Raw genomic sequence first — 21,349 nt, forward strand, 5'->3', positions numbered from 1 at the left:
AAAGCTAACTTTAGGTGAAAATGCTAGTGTATTAGTGAAAGACAGTGAAATGATAACTTTTGTACTAATGCTAATGAACTGTCACTATCCTGAGAAATAAATAACATAAAAAACACTAATATTATTGCACCGCCTATGGCGGTGCACTAAAAGTTGAGGAATATACAGACTTTTAATTTGAAATTTTCAGTAAGCTTCATTTTAACTACCTCACCAATTTAATGTGTAACAGTAGTTTGTTTAAACCATGCGCATAAAGCACAAAAGAGCAATTACCTGATGTGAAAAATGTCAAGGCTTTTATTTTGAAATTTTTAGTAAGCTTCATAATTGTTACACATTGGATTAATGGCCACATTAATCCAATGTGTAACAGTCCAGCTATATAATGCCCAAAACAGCAAGTAGTTCTAAATGCCAGCTCAGCCCTAATGTGTGGTATCTGAGAGTTCCACCATGTTGTAGTTCTTCTATAGTAATTAATCCTCAGCCAACTGCTGTGTGTGTGCTGCGCAAGGCAATGCACTAGGGGGCAGTGAAGTGCTACTCTTTGTGCTAATATACTGAGAAAAAAAAGGTTAAAAAAAAGTTCTTGCACCGCCTATGGCAGTGCACTGACATGAGAGGAGTATGCAGGCTTTTATTTTGAAAGTTTCAGTAAGCTTCATTTTAAGGACCACGCTAATTCAATGTGCAAGTCTGGTTTGTTTAAACCAGTACCATAAAGCCCAAAAGACCAATAACCTAACGTGAAAAATGTCGGGGCTTTTATTTTGAAATTTTTAGTAAGCTTCATTTCAATTAGCCACACTTATCCAATGTGTAACTGTGGTTTGTATATTCCACCAATATAATGACCAAAACAGCAAGTAGATCTAAATGCCAGCTCATCCCTATGTGATATTTGAGAGTAGTTCTGACCTTCAGTCATTGTAATTCTAAAGAGCAGCTCAACTATCGTGTGAGTGAGACACAAAGAGAGAAACAGATTCTAACTGTTAGTTTTTCTGAACAAAGCAGTCCAAACATCTCCTTCCTGTTCAGGAACTGCAAGAGTGATCCAAAAACTGTTTGAAGCATATAGTCAAGGGGGGTGAAATGCTAAAGTTTGTGCTAATGTTATTGAACTGCTTTGCTGCGCAAGGCAGTTCACTATCCTGAGCAGGCGGTGCACTCATGTGAGAGGAATATACAGGTTTTTATTTTGAAAGTTTCAATTAGCTTCATTTTAATGACCACACTAATTCAATGTGTAACAGTGGTTTGGTTAAACCAGTCATGTAAGGCCCAAAAGAACAATTGCTTGATGTAAAAATGGCCAAAGCTTTTATTTTGAAATTTTCAGTAAGCGTCATGATCAATGGCTACACTAATCCAGTCTGTAACAGTAATTTGGTAACACCAGTTTTTAAATCACCAGTAGAGCAATTGCAGGATGTAAAAATGATCAAGGCTTTTATTTTGAAAAATTTATTAAGCTTCATTGTAAATGGCCACACTAATCCAATGTTTAACAGTGGGTGTGTTAAACCACTTAAATAGTAGCCCTCTGCTTTAACTGTATGTTTGCCATAGTGTTTGTATTCTGACCCAGGAGCTGTTGCCATGTTCGGTTGCTATGGTAAATAGGCCACAGGGTGCCAGCTGTAAGAGAGACACACAGGGGGAGACAATTCTATCTGTTTGAGCCAGCCAGTTTCACTAAAACAAGCACACTGAACGACCCCTTCCCATTCAAGATCCGTAAGGCCGATCCGAAAACCGTTTGAAGCGTATGAGAGGGCTATTTGTCGTCTCCCATAGTACCGTGATTCATATCTGTAGGTCATTCACAGGAATTGCACTGATGAGAGAAATATGGTGTGTGCAGAGCTCAGTAATTTTTCAAAAACCTATATTAAACACAGAGGAGGAGCGTCAGTTGGTCATGACCCGTCACTTTGCTCTGAAGCACCTGGACAGAAAACCGTAAGCCCTAGAGAAATTTCGAAAACATTTTACCGGAGCAGGCATTCTTTGCCTACGGCGGTGCACTAACCTCAGGGAAGTATGCACTTTTATTTTGAAACTTTCATTAAGCTTCATTTTAACTACCTTACCATTTCAATGTGTAACAGTAGTTTGTTTAAACCAGTCACAAAAAGGCCAAAAGAGTCATTGAAAAATGTCAAGGCTTGCTGCGCAAGGCAGTTTACTATCCTGACAAATAAATAACAAAAAGTTTAATATTATTGCACCGCCTACGGCGGTGCACTAAAATGGCGGGTCAAATGCAAATGTTTGTGCTAATGTTAATGAACTGCCTTGCTGCGCAAGGCAGTTCACTATCCTGAGCGAAAAAAGGTAAAAAAAGCTGAATATTATTGCACCGCCTACGGCGGTGCACTAACGTGAGGAATATGCAGACTTTTATTTTGAAACTTTCAGTAAACTTCATTTAACTACCACACCAAATCATAGTGTTACAGTAGTTTGTTTAAACCAGTCACATAAAGGCCAAAAGAGTAATGAATTGATGTGAAACATGTCAAGGCTTTAGTTAGGAGTTAGTTAGGCTGCAAAGATATATACAGGCTTTTATTATGAAATTTTCAGTAAGCTTAATTTTAAATGGCCACACTAATCCAATGTGTAACAGTGGTTGGGTTAAAGCAGTGATATAATGCCCAGAAAACTCTGCCCTGCCTGTAGATTTAACATTCTGTTCACCCTCCTTCTGTAGTAACTCAAAAACCTATATAAAACACTGGGGATGAAGCGTCAGTTGGTCATGTCCCATAACTTTGCTCTGAAGCACCTGGACAGAAAACCGTAAGCCCTAGAGAAATTTTGAAAACATTTCACCGGAGCAGGCATGCGGTGCTATTTCCTGACCAACTTTCATACCAATAGCACAAGTTTTGCAGCCATGAGAGCGATTTCAAAATTATTTTTGGGTCAAAATTCCACTCTGTTCCTCACTCTAAAAAGCGGCAGTTGGTTTCAGTTACACTCTAGGGTTTCGGCAGTTGGAAATTTCGCTCGTTTTTCGCTTTTTACGTCGCCATCGTAACTCCGATCCCCAATAAAAGTAATAGCTCCCTTCTCGGGTACGAGCCGCACGTTTTGATACCACTTTTGTGGGTGGGCACGCAGCGGTACGAGCCGCATTAACGGTAATGGAAGAAGATGTTATAATAACTAGAAAATTCCTGCAGAAATTTTAAAGGGGCATGCCAAAGTGTGCCCGTCGGCTTTGACGCAGCGTTATGATGTTAAAAATTAGCATTAATGCTAAAGAAAGCTGCAACGTAGTCAATTAACTGTGGAGAGGCAGAAGCATGTTGACTAAGCTGTAGTTGTACCATTCATTATGTTAAAATTGATGCATGAGCTAAAATTAGCCAATATGCTAATGTTAGTTTAAATGCTGGCAGTAGCATGTGGAGCAACAGGACCATGTTGTTTAAATTTTACTACTCCATTCAGTACACTAAACATGTCTAATTAATGAGAAAATTAGCTAAAAGCTAACTATAGGTAAAAGTGCTAGTACACTAGTCAAAGGAAGTGAAATGCTAATGTTTGTGCTAATGTTAATGAACTGCCTTGCTGTGCAAGGCAGTTCACTATACTGAGAAATAAATAACATAAAAAACACTAATATTATTGCACTGCCTACGGCGGTGCACTAACACGAGAGGAATATGCAGGCTTTTATTTTGAAACTTTCAGTTAGCTTCATTTTAATGACTATGGTAATTCAATGTGCAACTGTGGTCATGTAAGGCCCAAAAGAACAATTGCTCGATGTAAAAATGGCCAAAGCTTTTATTTTGAAATTTTCAGTAAGCGTCATAATCAATGGCTACACTAATCCAGTCTGTAACAGTAATTTGGTAACACCAGTTTTTAAATCACCAGTAGAGCAATTGCAGTATGTAAAAATGATCAAGGCTTTTATTTTGAAAAAATTATTAAGCTTCATTGTAAATGGCCACACTAATCCAATGTTTAACAGTGGTTGTGTTAAACCACTTAAATAGTAGCCCTCTGCTTTAACTGTATGTTTGCCATAGAATGTTTGCTATCTGACCCAGGAGCTGTTGCCATGTTCGGTTGCTATGGTAAATAGGCCACAGGGTGCCAGCTGTAAGAGAGACACACAGGGGGAGACAATTCTATCTGTTTGAGCCAGCCAGTTTCACTAAAACAAGCACACTGAACGACCCCTTCCCATTCAAGATCCGTAAGGCCGATCCGAAAACCGTTTGAAGCGTATGAGAGGGCTATTTGTCGTCTCCGATAGTACAGTGATTCATATCTGTACGTCATTCACAGTAATTGCACTGATGAGAGAAATATGGTGTGTGCAGAGCTCAGTAATTTTTAAATTAAATCTTTTTTTTTTAAAAGATTTAATTTAATTTTTTTGTGATCAATTGTAATTTTCCCTAAATACAAAGTTATTATTTCAAAAATGCATCAGTAGTATTGTTCTTTAGGGGTTATATGATGTAACAATATTTTTTTACCTGCAGGAGTTGTCTTCAGTAGAAGGAGGAACAGGGTCTTAGCTTAAAATGCTCATTTAAGAAAGACTTAGGTACATATACTAACCAGAGACCAAAGCAAAAATGGGTAAAATGCTTATTTTAAGAATGACTGATGTAAACACAAAGTCAAATTTGATGAAAAAAGCAGTCTGAACGACCCCTACCCCTACAAGATCTGTATGGCCGATGCAAGAACTGTTTGAAACGTATGAGATGGCTTTTGTCTTCCCTGATATTATTTCTCAAGATATTTATTGATATTTATTTCAGTAAACTGCCTTGCGCAGCAAGGCAGTTTACTTTCCTGAGAAATAAATAACAAAAAACTTTAATATTATTGCACCGCCTATGGCGGTGCACTAATATGGTGGGTCAAATGCTAATGTTTGTGGTAATGTTAATGAACTGCCTTGCTGCGCAAGGCAGTTCACTATCCTGAGCGAAAAAAAAGGTAAAAAAAGCTGAATATTATTGCACCGCCTTTGGCGGTGCACTAACGTGAGAGGAATATGCAGACTTTTATTTTGAAACTTTCAGTAAACTTCATTTTAACTACCACACCAAATCATAGTGTTACAGTAGTTTGTTTAAACCAGTCACATAAAGGCCAAAAGAGTAATGACCTGATGTGAAAAATGTCAAGGCTTTAGTTAGGAGTTAGTTAGGCTGCAAAGAAATATACAGGCTTTTATTATGAAATTTCAGTAAGCATAATTTTAAATGGCCACACTAATCCAATGTGTAACAGTGGTTGGGTTAAACCAGTGATATAATGCCAAGAAAACTCTGCCCTGCCTGTAGATTTAACATTCTGTTCACCCTCCATCTGTAGTAACTCAAAAACCTATATAAAACACTGGGGATGAAGCGTCAGTTGGTCATGTCCCATCACTTTGCTCTGAAGCACCTGGACAGAAAACCGTAAGCCCTAGAGAAATTTTGAAAACATTTTACCGGAGCAGACATGCGGTGCTATTTCCTGACCAACTTTCATACCAATAGCACAAGTTTTGCGGCCATGAGAGCGATTTCAAAATTATTTTTGGGTCAAAATTCCACCCTGTTCCTCACTCTAAAAAGCGGCAGTTGGTTTCAGTTACACTCTAGGGTTTCGGCAGTTGGAAATTTTGCTCGTTTTTCGCTTTTTACGTCGCCATCCTAACTCCGATCCCCAATAAAAGTAATAGCTCCCTTCTTGGGTACGAGCCGCACGTTTGATACCACTTTTGTGGGTGGGCACGCAGCGGTACGAGCCGCATTAACGGTAATGGAAGAAGATGTTATAATAACTAGAAAATTCCTGCAGAAATTTTAAAGGGGCATGCCAAAGTGTGCCCGTCGGCTTTGAGCCAGTGTTTTATGCTAAAAATTAGCATTAATGCTAAAGAAAGCTGCAACGTAGTCAATAACCTGTGGAGAGGCAGAAGCATGTTGACTAAGCTGTACTTGTACCATTCCTTATGTTAAAACTGATGCATAAGCTAAAATTAGCCAATATGCTAATGTTAGCTTAAATGCTGGCAGTAGCATGTGGAGCAACAGGACCATGTTGTTTTAATTTTACTACTCCATTCAGTATACTAAACATGTCTAATTAATGAGAAAATTAGCTAAAAGCTAACTATAGATAAAAGTGCTAGTGCACTAGTCAAAGACAGTGAAATGCTAACTTTTGTACAAATGCTAATGAATTGCCTTGCTGCGCAAGGCAGTTCACTATCCTGAGAAATAAATAACATAAAAAAACGCTAATATATTCCAACGCCTACGGCGGTGCACTAAAAGTTGAGGAATATGCAGACTTTTAATTTGAAATTTCAGTAAGCTTCATTTTAACAACCTCACCAATTCAATGTGTAACAGTAGTTTGTTTAAACCAGTCACATAAAACACAAAAGAGCAATTACCTGATGTGAAAAATGTCAAGACTTTTATTTTGACATTTTTAGTAAGCTTCATAATTGTTACACATTGGATTAATGGCCACATTAATCCAACGTGTAACAGTCCAGCTATATAATGCCCAAAACAGCAAGTAGTTCTAAATCCCAGCTCAGCCCTATTGTGTGGTATCTGAGAGTTCCGCCATGTTGTAATTCTTCTATAGTAATTAATCCTGTGTGTGTGCTGACCAAGGCAATGCACTAGGCTGTGAAGTGCTATTCTTTGTGTTAATATACCTTTTCTCAGGTAATTCGATAACCTGAGAAAAGGAAACTTAACAATGCAAATATTATTCCACCGCCTATGGCGGTACACTATCCTGAGAGGAATATGCAGACTGTTTCTAACTGTTTGTAGCAGTTAGTTTTTCTGAACAAAGCAGTCCAAACATCTCCTTCCTGTTGAGGAACTGCAAGAGTGATCCAAAAACAGTTTGAAGCATATAGTCAAGGGGGTGAAATGCTAAAGTTTGTGCTAGTGTTATTGAACTGCCTTGCTGCGCAAGGCAGTTCACTATCCTGAGCGATAAAAAGGTCAAAAAAGCTAAAAATTAATGCACCGCCTACGGCGGTACACTCATGTGAGAGGAATATACAGGTTTTTATTTTGAAAGTTTCAGTTAGCTTCATTTTAATGACCACACTAATTCAATGTGTAACAGTGGTTGGTTAAACCAGTCATGTAAGGCCCAAAAGAACAATTGCTTGATTTAAAAATGGCCAAAGCTTTTATTTTGAAATTTTCAGTAAGCGTCATTATCAATGGCTACACTAATCCAGTCTGTAACAGTAATTTGGTAACACCAGTTTTTAAATCACCAGTAGAGCAATTTGCGGGATGTAAAAATGATCAAGGCTTTTATTTGAAAAATTTATTAAGCTTCATTGTAAATGGCCACACTAATCCAATGTTTAACAGTGGTTGTGTTAAACCACTTAAATAGTAGCCCTCTGCTTTAACTGTATGTTTGCCATAGAATGTTTGCTATCTGACCCAGGAGCTGTTGCCATGTTCGGTTGCTATGGTAAATAGGCCACAGGGTGCCAGCTGTAAGAGAGACACACAGGGGGAGACAATTCTATCTGTTTGAGCCAGCCAGTTTCACTAAAACAAGCACACTGAACGACCACTTCCCATTCAAGATCCGTAAGGCCGATCCGAAAACCGTTTGAAGCGTATGAGAGGGCTATTGTCGTCTCCGATAGTACCGTGATTCATATCTGTAGGTCATTCACAGTAATTGCACTGATGAGAGAAATATGGTGTGTGCAGAGCTCAGTAATTTTAAATTAAATCTTTTTTTTAAAAAAAGATTTAATTTAATTTTTTTTGTGATCAATTGTAATTTTCCCCAAATACAAAGTTATTATTTCAAAAATGCATCAGTAGTATTGTTCTTTAGGGGTTATATAATGTAACAATATTTTTTTACCTGCAGGAGTTGTCTTCAGCAGAAGAAAGAACCAATCAGCATGCTTTTTGTCTGTCAGCAATATTGGATTTTAAAAAAAAATTTCTTGCATTTGCAGGTGATGGCAAGTGATTGATATTGTATTTATGATGCATTAGTGTCCACTTCAGTGGTCTGTGTAAATTGACAGCAAAAATAGCTAAAATTCTTATTTTAAGAAAGACTGATGTAAATGTACTAACCTGAGAGAAAAAAATAGCTATAATGCTCATTTTTTAAAAATGAGGTAAATGTACTGCCTTGCTTCGCAAGGCAGTCCACTAACCTGAGAGAAAAAAATAGCTATAATGCTCATTTTTTTAAAAATGAGGTAAATGTACTGCCTTGCTTCGCAAGGCAGTCCACTAACCTGAGAGAAAAAAATAGCTATAATGCTCATTTTTTAAAAATGAGGTAAATGTACTGCCTTGCTTCGCAAGGCAGTCCACTAACCTGAGAGAAAAAAATAACTAAAATGCTCATTGTAGGAAAGACTGATGTAAATGTACTGCCTTGCTTTGCTATGGTGTGCACTAAGCTGAGTAATTTTCAAAAATCTATATAAAACACTGGGATAGGTTCAAAAACCTATATTAAACACTGAGGAGGAGCGTCAGTTGGTCATGTCCCATCACTTTGCTCTGAAGCACCTGGACAGAAAACCGTAAGCCCTAGAAAAGTTTTGAAAACATTTTACCGGAGCAGACATGCGGTGCTATTTCCTGACCAACTTTCATACCAATAGCACAAGTTTTGCGGCCATGAGAGCGATTTCAAAATTATTTTTGGGTCAAAATTCCACTCTGTTCCTCACTCTAAAAAGCGGCAGTTGGTTTCAGTTACACTCTAACGTTTCGGCAGTTGGAAATTTCGCTCGTTTTTCGCTTTTTACGTCGCCGTCGTAACTCCGATCCCCAATAAAAATAATAGCTCCAATGCCGGGGTCGAGCCACACGTTTGATACCACTTTGTGGGTGGGCACGCAGCGGTACGAGCCGCATTAACGGTAACGGAAGAAAAATATGGAAATAAAGAGACATTCTATTAGGTGTAGAACAATAGGTGCCTGCCATGCAATGCATGGAGGCAGTACTGACTTGCTTCGCAAGTCAGTACTGCTCTCCTTATGCATTGCTATGGCATGCCCCTAATAAACAGACAGTCTATTGGGTGTAGAACAATAGTTGCCTGCCATGCAATGCATGGAGGCAGTACTGACGTGCTTCGCAAGTCAGTACTGCCTCCTTATGCATTGCTATGCATGCCCCTAACTAGAAATTCCTGCAGAATTTTAAAGGGGCATCCAAAGTGTGCCCGTCGGCTTTGACGCAGTGTTATGATGTTAAAATTAGCATTAATGCTAAAGAAAGCTGCAACGTAGTCAATTAACTGTGGAGAGGCAGAAGCATGTTGAATAAGCTGTAGTTGTACCATTCATTATGTTAAAATTGATGCATGAGCTAAAATTAGCCAATATGCTAATGTTAGCTTAAATGCTGGCAGTAGCATGTGGAGCAACAGGACAATGTGTTTTAATTTTACTACTATATTCAGCACACTAAACATGTCTAATTAATGAGAAAATTGCTAAAAGCTAACTTTAGGTGAAAATGCTAGTGTATTAGTGAAAGACAGTGAAATGATAACTTTTGTACTAATGCTAATGAACTGTCACTATCCTGAGAAATAAATAACATAAAAAACACTAATATTATGCACCGCCTATGGCGGTGCACTAAAAGTTGAGGAATATACAGACTTTAATTGAAATTTCAGTAAGCTCATTTAACTACCTCACCAATTTAATGTGTAACAGTAGTTTGTTTAAACCATGCGCATAAAGCACAAAAGAGCAATTACTGATGTGAAAAATGTCAAGGCTTTATTTGAAATTTTAGTAAGCTTCATAATTGTTACACATTGGATTAATGGCCACATTAATCCAATGTGTAACAGTCCAGCTATATAATGCCCAAAACAGCAAGTAGTTCTAAATGCCAGCTCAGCCCTAATGTGTGGTATCTGAGAGTCCACCATGTTGTAGTTCTTCTATATTAATTAATCCTCAGCCAACTGCTGTGTGTGTGCTGCGCAAGGCAATGCACTAGGGGGCAGTGAAGTGCTACTCTGTGGGCTAAGATACTGAGAACCAAAAGGTTAAAACAAAAGTTCTCGAACCGCCTATGGCAGTGCACTGACATGAGAGGAGTATGCAGGCTTTTATTTGAAAGTTTCAGTAAGCTTCATTTAAGGACCACGCTAATTCAATGTGCAAGTCGGTTTGTTTAAACCAGTACCATAAAGCCAAAAGACCAATAACCTAACGTGAAAATGTCGGGCTTTTATTTTGAAATTTTAGTAAGCTTCATTTCAATTAGCCACACTTATCCAATGTGTAACTGTGGTTTGTAATTCCACCAATATAATGACCAAAACAGCAAGTAGATCTAAATGCCAGCTCATCCCTATGTGATATTTGAGAGTAGTTCTGACCTCAGTCATTGTAATTCTAAAGAGCAGCTCAACATCGGTGAGTGAGACACAAAGAGAGAAACAGATCTAACTGTTAGTTTTTCTGAACAAAGCAGTCCAAACATCTCCTCCTGTTCAGGAACTGCAAGAGTGATCCAAAAACTGTTGAAGCAATAGTCAAGGGGGGTGAAATGCTAAAGTTGTGCTAATGTTATGAACTGCTTTGCTGCGCAAGGCATTCACTATCCTGAGCAGGCGGTGCACTCATGTGAGAGGAATATACAGGTTTTATTTTGAAAGTTTCAATTAGCTTCATTTAATGACCACACTAATTCAATGTGTAACAGTGGTTTGGTTAAACCAGTCATGTAAGGCCCAAAAGAACAATTGCTTGATGTAAAAATGGCCAAAGCTTTTATTTGAAATTTTCAGTAAGCGTCATGATCAATGGCTACACTAATCCAGTCTGTAACAGTAATTTGGTAACACCAGTTTTAAATCACCAGTAGAGCAATTGCAGGATGTAAAATGATCAAGGCTTTATTTGAAAAATTTATTAAGCTTCATTGTAAATGGCCACACTAATCCAATGTTTAACAGTGGGTGTGTAAACCACTTAAATAGTAGCCCTCTGCTTTAACTGTATGTTGCCATAGTGTTTGTATCTGACCAGGAGCTGTTGCCATGTTCGTTGCTATGGTAAATAGGCCACAGGTGCCAGCTGTAAGAGAGACACACAGGGGAGACAATTCTATCTGTTTGAGCCAGCCAGTTTCACTAAAACAAGCACACTGAACGACCCTTCCCATTCAAGATCCGTAAGGCCGATCCGAAAACCGTTTGAAGCGTATGAGAGGGCTATTTGTCGTCTCCGATAGTACCGTGATTCATATCTGTAGGTCATTCACAGGAATTGCATGATGAGAGAAATATGGTGTGTGCAGAGCTCAGTAATTTTTAAAAATATATTAAACACAGAGGAAGCTCATTGGTCATTTGATCATTTGCCTGAAGATCTACAGAAAAGCCGCTAAGCCATAGAGAAATTACGACATTTACCAGGAAGCAGGAACAGGTTCTTAATGCTCATTTAAGAAGACTGATGTAATGACTAAACTGACAGGAAAAGTTACTAAAATGCTAGTGCTATTTTAAAAGACTATAACCAGTCATGTGAAAAAGCAGTTTGAACGACTCCTTCCCCTACAAGTCCTAGGCCGATCAAAACTGTTTGAACGTATGAGAGGGCTTTTTGTCTCCCTAATAATTATTCTCAGGATATTTATTGATATTATTTCAGAACTGCCTTGCTGCGCAAGGCAGTTCACTATCCTGAGAAATAAATAACAAAAACTTTAATATTATTGCACCGCCTACGGCGGTGCACTAAAATGGTGGGTCAAATGCTAATGTTTGTGCTAATGTTAATGAACTGCCTTGCTACGCAAGGCAGTTCACTATCCTGAGCAAAAAAGGTAAAAAAAGCTGAGTATTATTGCACCACCTACGGCGGTGCACTAACGTGAGGAATATGCAGACTTTTATTTTGAAACTTTCAGTAAACTTCATTTTAACTACCACACCAAATCATAGTGTTACAGTAGTTTGTTTAAACCAGTCACATAAAGGCCAAAGAGTAATGACCTGATGTGAAACATGTCAAGACTTTAGTTAGGAGTTAGTTAGGCTGCAAAGAAATATACAGGCTTTTATTATGAAATTTTCAGTAAGCTTAATTTTAAATGGCCACACTAATCCAATGTTTAACAGTGGTTGGGTTAAACCAGTGATATAATGTCCAGAAAACTCTGCCCTGCCTGTAGATTTAACATTCTGTTCACCCTCCATCTGTAGTAACTCAAAAACCTATATAAAACACTGGGGATGAAGCGTCAGTTGGTCATGTCCCATCACTTTGCTCTGAAGCACCTGGACAGAAAACCGTAAGCCCTAGAGAAATTTTGAAAACATTTTACCGGAGCAGACATGCGGTGCTATTTCCTGACCAACTTTCATACCAATAGCACAAGTTTTGTGGCCATGAGAGCGATTTCAAAATTATTTTTGGGTCAAAATTCCACCCTGTTCCTCACTCTAAAAAAGCGGCAGTTGGTTTCAGTTACACTCTAGGTTTCGGCAGTTGGAAATTTCGCTCGTTTTTCGCTTTTTACGTTGCCGTCGTAACTCCGATCCCTTATAAAAGTAATAGCTCCCATCTCGGCATCGAGCCGCACGATTTGATACCACTTTTGTGGGTGGGCACGCAGCGGTACGAGCCGCATTAACGGTAACGGAAGAATAATAAATTATATTTATAACTAGAAAATTCCTGCAGAAATTTTAAAGGGGCATGCCAAAGTGTGCCCGTCGGCTTTGACGCAGCGTTATGATGTTAAAAATTAGCATTAATGCTAAAGAAAGCTGCAACGTAGTCAATTAAGTGTGGAGAGGCAGAAGCATGTTGACTAAGCTGTAGTTGTACCATTCATTATGTTAAAATTGATGCATGAGCTAAAATTTGCCAATATGCTAATGTTAGCTTAAATGCTGGCAGTAGCATGTGGAGCAACAGGACCATGTTTTAATTTTACTACTCCATTCAGTACACTAAACATGTCTAATTAATGAGAAAATTAGCTAAAAGCTAACTTTAGGTAAAAATGCTAGTGCACTAGTCAAAGACAGTGAAATGATAACTTTTGTACAAGGCAGTTCACTATCCTGAGAAATAAATAACATAAAAAACACTAATATTATTGCACTGCCTATGGCAGTGCACTAACACGAGAGGAATATGCAGGCTTTTATTTTGAAACTTTCAGTTAGCTTCATTTTAATGACTATGCTAATTCAATGTGTAACAGTGGTTTGGTTAAACCAGTCATGTAAGGCCCAAAAGAACAATTGCTTGATGTAAAAATGGCCAAAGCTTTTATTTTGAAATTTTCAGTAAGCGTCATTATCAATGGCTACACTAATCCAGTCTGTAACAGTAATTTGGTAACACCAGTTTTTAAATCACCAGTAGAGCAATTGCAGTATGTAAAAATGATCAAGGCTTTTATTTTGAAAAATTTATTAAGCTTCATTGTAAATGGCCACACTAATCCAATGTTTAACAGTGGGTGTGTTAAACCACTTAAATAGTAGCCCTCTGCTTTAACTGTATGTTTGCCATAGAATGTTTGCTATCTGACTCAGGAGCTGTTGCCATGTTCGGTTGCTATGGTAAATAGGCCACAGGGTGCCAGCTGTAAGAGAGACACACAGGGGGAGACAATTCTATCTGTTTGAGCCAGCCAGTTTCACTAAAACAAGCACACTGAACGACCCCTTCCCATTCAAGATCCGTAAGGCCGATCCGAAAACCGTTTGAAGCGTATGAGAGGGCTATTTGTCGTCTCCCATAGTACCGTGATTCATATCTGTAGGTCATTCACAGGAATTGCACTGATGAGAGAAATATGGTGTGTGCAGAGCTCAGTAATTTTTAAATTAAATCATTTTTTTTAAAAAAGATTTAATTTAATTTTTTTTGTGATCAATTGTAATTTTCTCCAGATACAAAGTTATTATTTCAAAAATGCATCAGTAGTATTGTTCTTTAGGGGTTATATGATGTAACAATATTTTTTTTACCTGCAGGAGTTGTCTACAGTAGAAGGAGGAACAGGGTCTTTGCTTAAAATGCTCATTTTAAGAAAGACTGATGTAAATGTACTAAACTGACAGGAAAAAGTTACTAAAAATTGCTAGAATGCTTATTTTAAATAAGACTGATGTAAACACAAAGTCAGATTTGATGAAAAAAGCAGTCTGAATGACTCCTTCCCCTACAAGATCCGTATGGCCGATGCAAAAACTGTTTGAAGCGTATGAGAGGGCTTTTTGTCTTCCCTGATATTTATTTCTCAGGATATTTATTGATATTTATTTCAGTAAACTGCCTTGCTGCGCAAGGCAGTTCACTATCCTGAGAAATAAATAACAAAAACTTTAATATTATTGCACCGCCTACGGCGGTGCACTAAAATGGCGGGTCAAATGCTAATGTTTGTGCTAATGTTAATGAACTGCCTTGCTACGCAAGGCAGTTCACTATCCTGAGCAAAAAAAGGTAAAAAAAGCTGAGTATTATTGCACCGCCTACGGCGGTGCACTAACGTGAGGAATATGCAGACTTTTATTTTGAAACTTTCAGTAAACTTCATTTTAACTACCACACCAAATCATAGTGTTACAGTAGTTTGTTTAAACCAGTCACATAAAGGCCAAAAGAGTAATGACCTGATGTGAAAAATGTCAAGGCTTTAGTTAGGAGTTAGTTAGGCTGCAAATAAATATACAGGCTTTTATTATAAAATTTTCAGTAAGCTTAATTTTAAATGGCCACACTAATCCAATGTGTAACAGTGGTTGGGTTAAAGCAGTGACATAATGCCAAGAAATCTCTGCCCTGCCTGCAGATATAACATTCTGTTCACCCTCCATCTGTAGTAACTCAAAAACCTATATAAAACACTGGGGATGAAGCGTCAGTTGGTCATGTCCCATAACTTTGCTCTGAAGCACCTGGACAGAAAACCGTAAGCCCTAGAGAAATTTTGAAAACATTTTACCGGAGCAGACATGCGGTGCTATTTCCTGACCAACTTTCATACCAATAGCACAAGTTTTGCGGCCATGAGAGCGATTTCAAAATTATTTTTGGGTCAAATTCCACTGTGTTCCTCACTCTAAAAAAGCGGCAGTTGGTGTCAGTTACACTCTAACGTTTCGGCAGTTGGAAATTTCGCTCGTTTTTCGCTTTTTACGTCGCCATCGTAACTCCGATCCCCTATAAAAGTAATAGCTCCCTTCTCGGGTACGAGCCGCACGTTTTGATACCACTTTTGTGGGTGGGCACGCAGCGGTACGAGCCGCATTAACGGTAATGGAAGAAGATGTTATAATAACTAGAAAATTCCTGCAGAAATTTTAAAGGGGCATGCCAAAGTGTGCCCGTCGGCTTTGACGCAGCGTTATGATGTTAAAAATTAGCATTAATGCTAAAGAAAGCTGCAACGTAGTCAATTAACTGTGGAGAGGAAGAAGCATGTTGACTAAGCTGTAGTTGTACCATTCATTATGTTAAAATTGATGCATGAGCTAAAATTAGCCAATATGCTAATGTTAGCTTAAATGCTGGCAGTAGCATGTGGAGCAACAGGACCATGTTGTTTTAATTTTACTACTCCATTCAGTACACTAAACATGTCTAATTAATGAGAAAATTAGCTAAAAGCTAACTTTAGGTAAAAATGCTAGTGCACTAGTCAAAGACAGTGAAATGATAACTTTTGTACTAATGCTAATGAACTGCCTTGCTGCGCAAGGCAGTTCACTATCCTGAGAAATAAATAACATAAAAAACACTAATATTATTGCACTGCCTACGGCGGTGCACTAACACGAGAGGAATATGCAGGCTTTTATTTTGAAACTTTCAGTTAGCTTCATTTTAATGACTATGCTAATTCAATGTGTAACAGTAGTTTGTTTAAACCAGTCACATAAAGCACAAAAGAGGAAATACCTGATGTGAAAAATGTCAAGGCTTTTATTTTGAAATTTTCAGTAAGCTTCACTTTTGTTACACATTGGATTAATGGCCACATTAATCCAATGTGTAACAGTCCAGCTATATAAAGCCAGAAACAGCAAGTAGGTCTAAATGCCAGCTCAGCCCTATGTGCTATTTGAGAGTAGTACTGACCTTCAGTCATTGTAATTCTAAAGAGCAGCTCAACTATCGTGTGAGTGAGACACAAAGAGAGAAACAGAATTCTGTTTGAAGCAGTTAATTTATCTGAACAAAGCAGTCCAAACATCTCCTTCCTATTCAGGATCTTTTAGAGTGATCCGAAAACCGTGTGAAGCATGTAGTCAAGAGGGCTCAAATGCTAATGTTTGTGCTAATGTTAATAAACTGCCTTGCTGCGCAAGGCAGTTTACTATCCTGAGAAATAAATAACATAAAAAAGGCTAATATTATTGCACCGCATTCGGCGGTGCACTTCGCAAGTCAGTACTGCTCTCCTTATGCATTGCTATGGCATGCCCCTAATAATAAAGAGGCGTTCTATTAGGTGTAGAACAATAGGTGCCTGCCATGCAATGCATGGAGGCAGTACTGACTTGCTTCGCAAGTCAGTACTGCTCTCCTTATGCATTGCTATGGCATGCCCTAACTAGAAAATTCCTGCAGAAATTTTAAAGGGGCATGCCAAAGTGTGCCCGTCGGCTTGGACGCAGCGTTATGATGTTAAAAATTTGCGTTAATGCTAAAGAAAGCTGCAACGTAGTCAATAACCTGTGGAGAGGCAGAAGCATGTTGACTAAGCTGTACTTGTACCATTCATTATGTTAAAATTAATGCATGAGCTAAAATTAGCCAATATGCTAATGTTAGCCTAAATGCTGGCAGTAGCATGTGGAGCAACAGGACCATGTTGTTTTCATTTTATGTGCGCCATTCACTATACTAAACATGTCTAATAAATGAAAAAATTAGCTAATAGCTAACTATAGGTAAAAGTGCTAGTACACTAGTCAAAGAAAGTGAAATGCTAATGTTTGTGCTAATGTTAGTTCACTATCCTGAGAAATAAATAACATAAAAAAAGCTTATATTATTGCACCGCCTACGGCGGTGCACTAACACGAGAGGAATATGCAGACTTTTATTTTGAAACTTTCAGTTAGCTTCTTTTTAACTACCACACCAATTCAATGTGTAACAGTAGTTTGTTTAAACCAGTCACATAAAGTACAAAAGAGGAAATACCTGATGTGAAAAATGTCAAGGCTTTTATTTTGAAATTTTCAGTAAGCTTCACTTTTGTTACACATTGGATTAATGGCCACATTAATCCAATGTGTAACAGTCCAGCTATATAATGCCCAAAACAGCAAGTAGGTCTAAATGCCAGCTCATCCCTATGTGCTATTTGAGAGTAGTTCTGACCTTCAGTCATTGTAATTCTAAAGAGCAGCTCAACTATCGTGTGAGTGAGACACAAAGAGAGAAACAGAATTCTGTTTGAAGCAGTTAATTTATCTGAACAAAGCAGTCCAAACATCTCCTTCCTATTCAGGATCTTTTAGAGTGATCCAAAAACGGTGTGAAGCATATAGTCAAAGGGGGTGAAATGCTAATGTTTGTGCTAATGTTAATAAACTGCCTTGCTGCGCAAGGCAGTTTACTATCCTGAGAAATAAATAACATAAAAAAGGCTAATATTATTGCACCGCCTACGGCGGTGCACTGACGTGAGAGGAGCATGCAGGCTTTTATTTTGAAAGAATCAGTAAGCCTAATTTTAATGACCACGCTAATTCAATGTGCAACTCTGGTTTGTTTAAACCAGTCCCATAAAGCCCAAAAGACCAATAACCTGATGTGAAAAATGTCAGGGCTTTTATTTTGAAATTTTCAGTAAGCTTCATTTTAAATAGACACACTAATCCAATGTGTAACAGTGGTTTGGTTAATCCACCAATATAATGCCCAAAACAGCAAGTAGCTCTACATTCCAGCTCAGCCCTCCTCTGTAATAACTGAATGATCCGCCATGTTGTAGTTCTGACCTTCTGCTCTGCCCTCTGTATTAAGGTGTTTCACCATGTTTAGAACTACAGAGACCTTGTAGGCCAAACCAGCAGTTGCCATAGCGATCAAGCCTCTGCCAACTGCTGTGTGTGTGTGAGAGACACTTCATGCAACTTTGAGAACACCCAGTCACTTTTAATGAAAAAAGCAGTCTGAACGACCCCTTCCAGTTCAGGAACCGTTATGCCGATCCAAAAACCGTTTGAAGCGTATGAGAGGGCTACTTGTCGTCTCCGATAGTCCTGTGATTCATATCTGTAGGTCATTCACAGGAATTGCAGTGATGAGAGAAATATGGTGTGTGCAGAGCTCAGTAATTTTTCAAAAACCTATATTAAACACTGAGGGGGAGCGTCAGTTGGTCATGTCCCATCACTTTGCTCTGAAGCACCTGGACAGAAAACCGTAAGCCCTAGAGAAATTTCGAAAACATTTTACCGGAGCAGACATGCGGTGCTATTTCCTGACCAACTTTCATACCAATAGCACAAGTTTTGCGGCCATGAGAGCGATTTCAAAATTATTTTTGGGTCAAATTCCACTCTGTTTCTCACTCTAAAAATGCGGCAGTTGGTGTCAGTTACACTCTAGGTTTCGGCAGTTGGAAATTTCGCTCGTTTTTCGCTTTTTACATCGCCGTTGTAAGTCCGATCCCCAATAAAAGTAATAGCTCCCTTCTCGGCATCGAGCCGCACGATTTGATACCACTTTTGTGGGTGGGCACGCAGCGGTACGAGCCGCATTAACGGTAATGGAAGAAAAATAAAGATATATATAAATAAAGAGGCGTTCTATTGGGTGTAGAACAATAGGTGCCTGCCATGCAATGCATGGAGGCAGTACTGACAAGTCAGTACTGCTCTCCTTATGCATTGCTATGGCATGCCCCTAATAATAATAAACAGGCGTTCTATTGGGTGTAGAACAATAGGTGCCTGCCATGCAATGCATGGAGGCAGTACTGACTTGCTTCGCAAGTCAGTACTGCTCTCCTTATGCATTGCTATGGCATGCCCTAATAATAAAGAGGCGTTCTATTGGGTGTAGAACAATAGGTGCCTGCCATGCAATGCATGGAGGCAGTACTGACTTGCTTCGCAAGTCAGTACTGCTCTCCTTATGCATTGCTATGGCATGCCCCTAACTAGAAAATTCCTGCAGAAATTTTAAAGGGGCATGCCAAAGTGTGCCCGTCGGCTTGGACGCAGCGTTATGATTTTAAAAATTTGCGTTAATGCTAAAGTATGCTGCAACGTAGTCAATAACCTGTAGAGAGGCAGAAGCATGTTGACTAAGCTGTACTTGTACCATTCATTATGTTAAAATTAATGCATGAGCTAAAATTAGCCAATATGCTAATGTTAGCCTAAATGCTGGCAGTAGCATGTGGAGCAACAGGACCATGTTGTTTTCATTTTATGTGCGCCATTCACTATACTAAACATGTCTAATAAATGAAAAAATTAGCTAATAGCTAACTATAGGTAAAAGTGCTAGTACACTAGTCAAAGAAAGTGAAATGCTAATGTTTGTGCTAATGTTAGTTCACTATCCTGAGAAATAAATAACATAAAAAAAGCTTATATTATTGCACCGCCTACGGCGGTGCACTAACACGAGAGGAATATGCAGACTTTTATTTTGAAACTTTCAGTTAGCTTCTTTTTAACTACCACACCAATTCAATGTGTAACAGTAGTTTGTTTAAACCAGTCACATAAAGTACAAAAGAGGAAATACCTGATGTGAAAAATGTCAAGGCTTTTATTTTGAAATTTTCAGTAAGCTTCACTTTTGTTACACATTGGATTAATGGCCACATTAATCCAATGTGTAACAGTCCAGCTATATAATGCCCAAAACAGCAAGTAGGTCTAAATGCCAGCTCATCCCTATGTGCTATTTGAGAGTAGTTCTGACCTTCAGTCATTGTAATTCTAAAGAGCAGCTCAACTATCGTGTGAGTGAGACACAAAGAGAGAAACAGAATTCTGTTTGAAGCAGTTAATTTATCTGAACAAAGCAGTCCAAACATCTCCTTCCTATTCAGGATCTTTTAGAGTGATCCAAAAACGGTGTGAAGCATATAGTCAAAGGGGGTGAAATGCTAATGTTTGTGCTAATGTTAATAAACTGCCTTGCTGCGCAAGGCAGTTTACTATCCTGAGAAATAAATAACATAAAAGGCTAATATTATTGCACCGCCTATGGCGGTGCACTGACGTAAGAGGAGCATGCAGGCTTTTATTTTGAAAGAATCAGTAAGCCTAATTTTAATGACCACGCTAATTCAATGTGCAACTCTGGTTTGTTTAAACCAGTCCCATAAAGCCCAAAAGACCAATAACCTGATGTGAAAAATGTCAGGGCTTTTATTTTGAAATTTTCAGTAAGCTTCATTTTAAATAGACACACTAATCCAATGTGTAACAGTGGTTTGGTTAATCCACCAATATAATGCCCAAAACAGCAAGTAGCTCTACATTCCAGCTCAGCCCTCCTCTGTAATAACTGAATGATCCGCCATGTTGTAGTTCTGACCTTCTGCTCTGCCCTCTGTATTAAGGTGTTTCGCCATGTTTAGAACTACAGAGACCTTGTAGGCCAAACCAGCAGTTGCCATAGCGATCAAGCCTCTGCCAACTGCTGTGTGTGTGTGAGAGACACTTCATGCAACTTTGAGAACACCCAGTCACTTTTAATGAAAAAAGCAGTCTGAACGACCCCTTCCCGTTCGGGAACCGTTATGCCGATCCAAAAACCGTTTGAAGCGTATGAGAGGGCTACTTGTCGTCTCTGATAGTCCTGTGATTCATATCTGTAGGTAATTCACAGTAATAGCACTGATGAGAGAAATATGGTGTGTGGTGAGCTCAGTAATTTTTCAAAAACCTATATTAAACACTGAGGGGGAGCGTCAGTTGGTCATGTCCCGTCACTTTGCTCTGAAGCACCTGGACAGAAAACCGTAAGCCCTAGAGAAATTTTGAAAACATTTTACCAGAGCAGACATGCGGTGCTATTTCCTGACCAACTTTCATACCAATAGCACAAGTTTTGCGGCCATGAGAGCGATTTCAAAATTATTTTTGGGTCAAAATTCCACCCTGTTCCTCACTCTAAAAAAGCGGCAGTTGGTTTCAGTTACACTCTAGGGTTCGGCAGTTGGAAATTTCGCTCGTTTTTCGCTTTTTACGTCGCCGTTCTAAGTCCGATCCCCTATAAAAATAATAGCTCCAATGCCGGGATCGAGCCGCACGTTTTGATACCACTTTTGTGGGTGGGCACGCAGCGGTA

This window comes from Poecilia reticulata, chromosome 18 (genome assembly GCF_904066995.2).
Source record: "Poecilia reticulata chromosome 18, P_reticulata-male-v2, whole genome shotgun sequence".
NCBI lineage: Eukaryota > Metazoa > Chordata > Actinopteri > Cyprinodontiformes > Poeciliidae > Poecilia > Poecilia reticulata.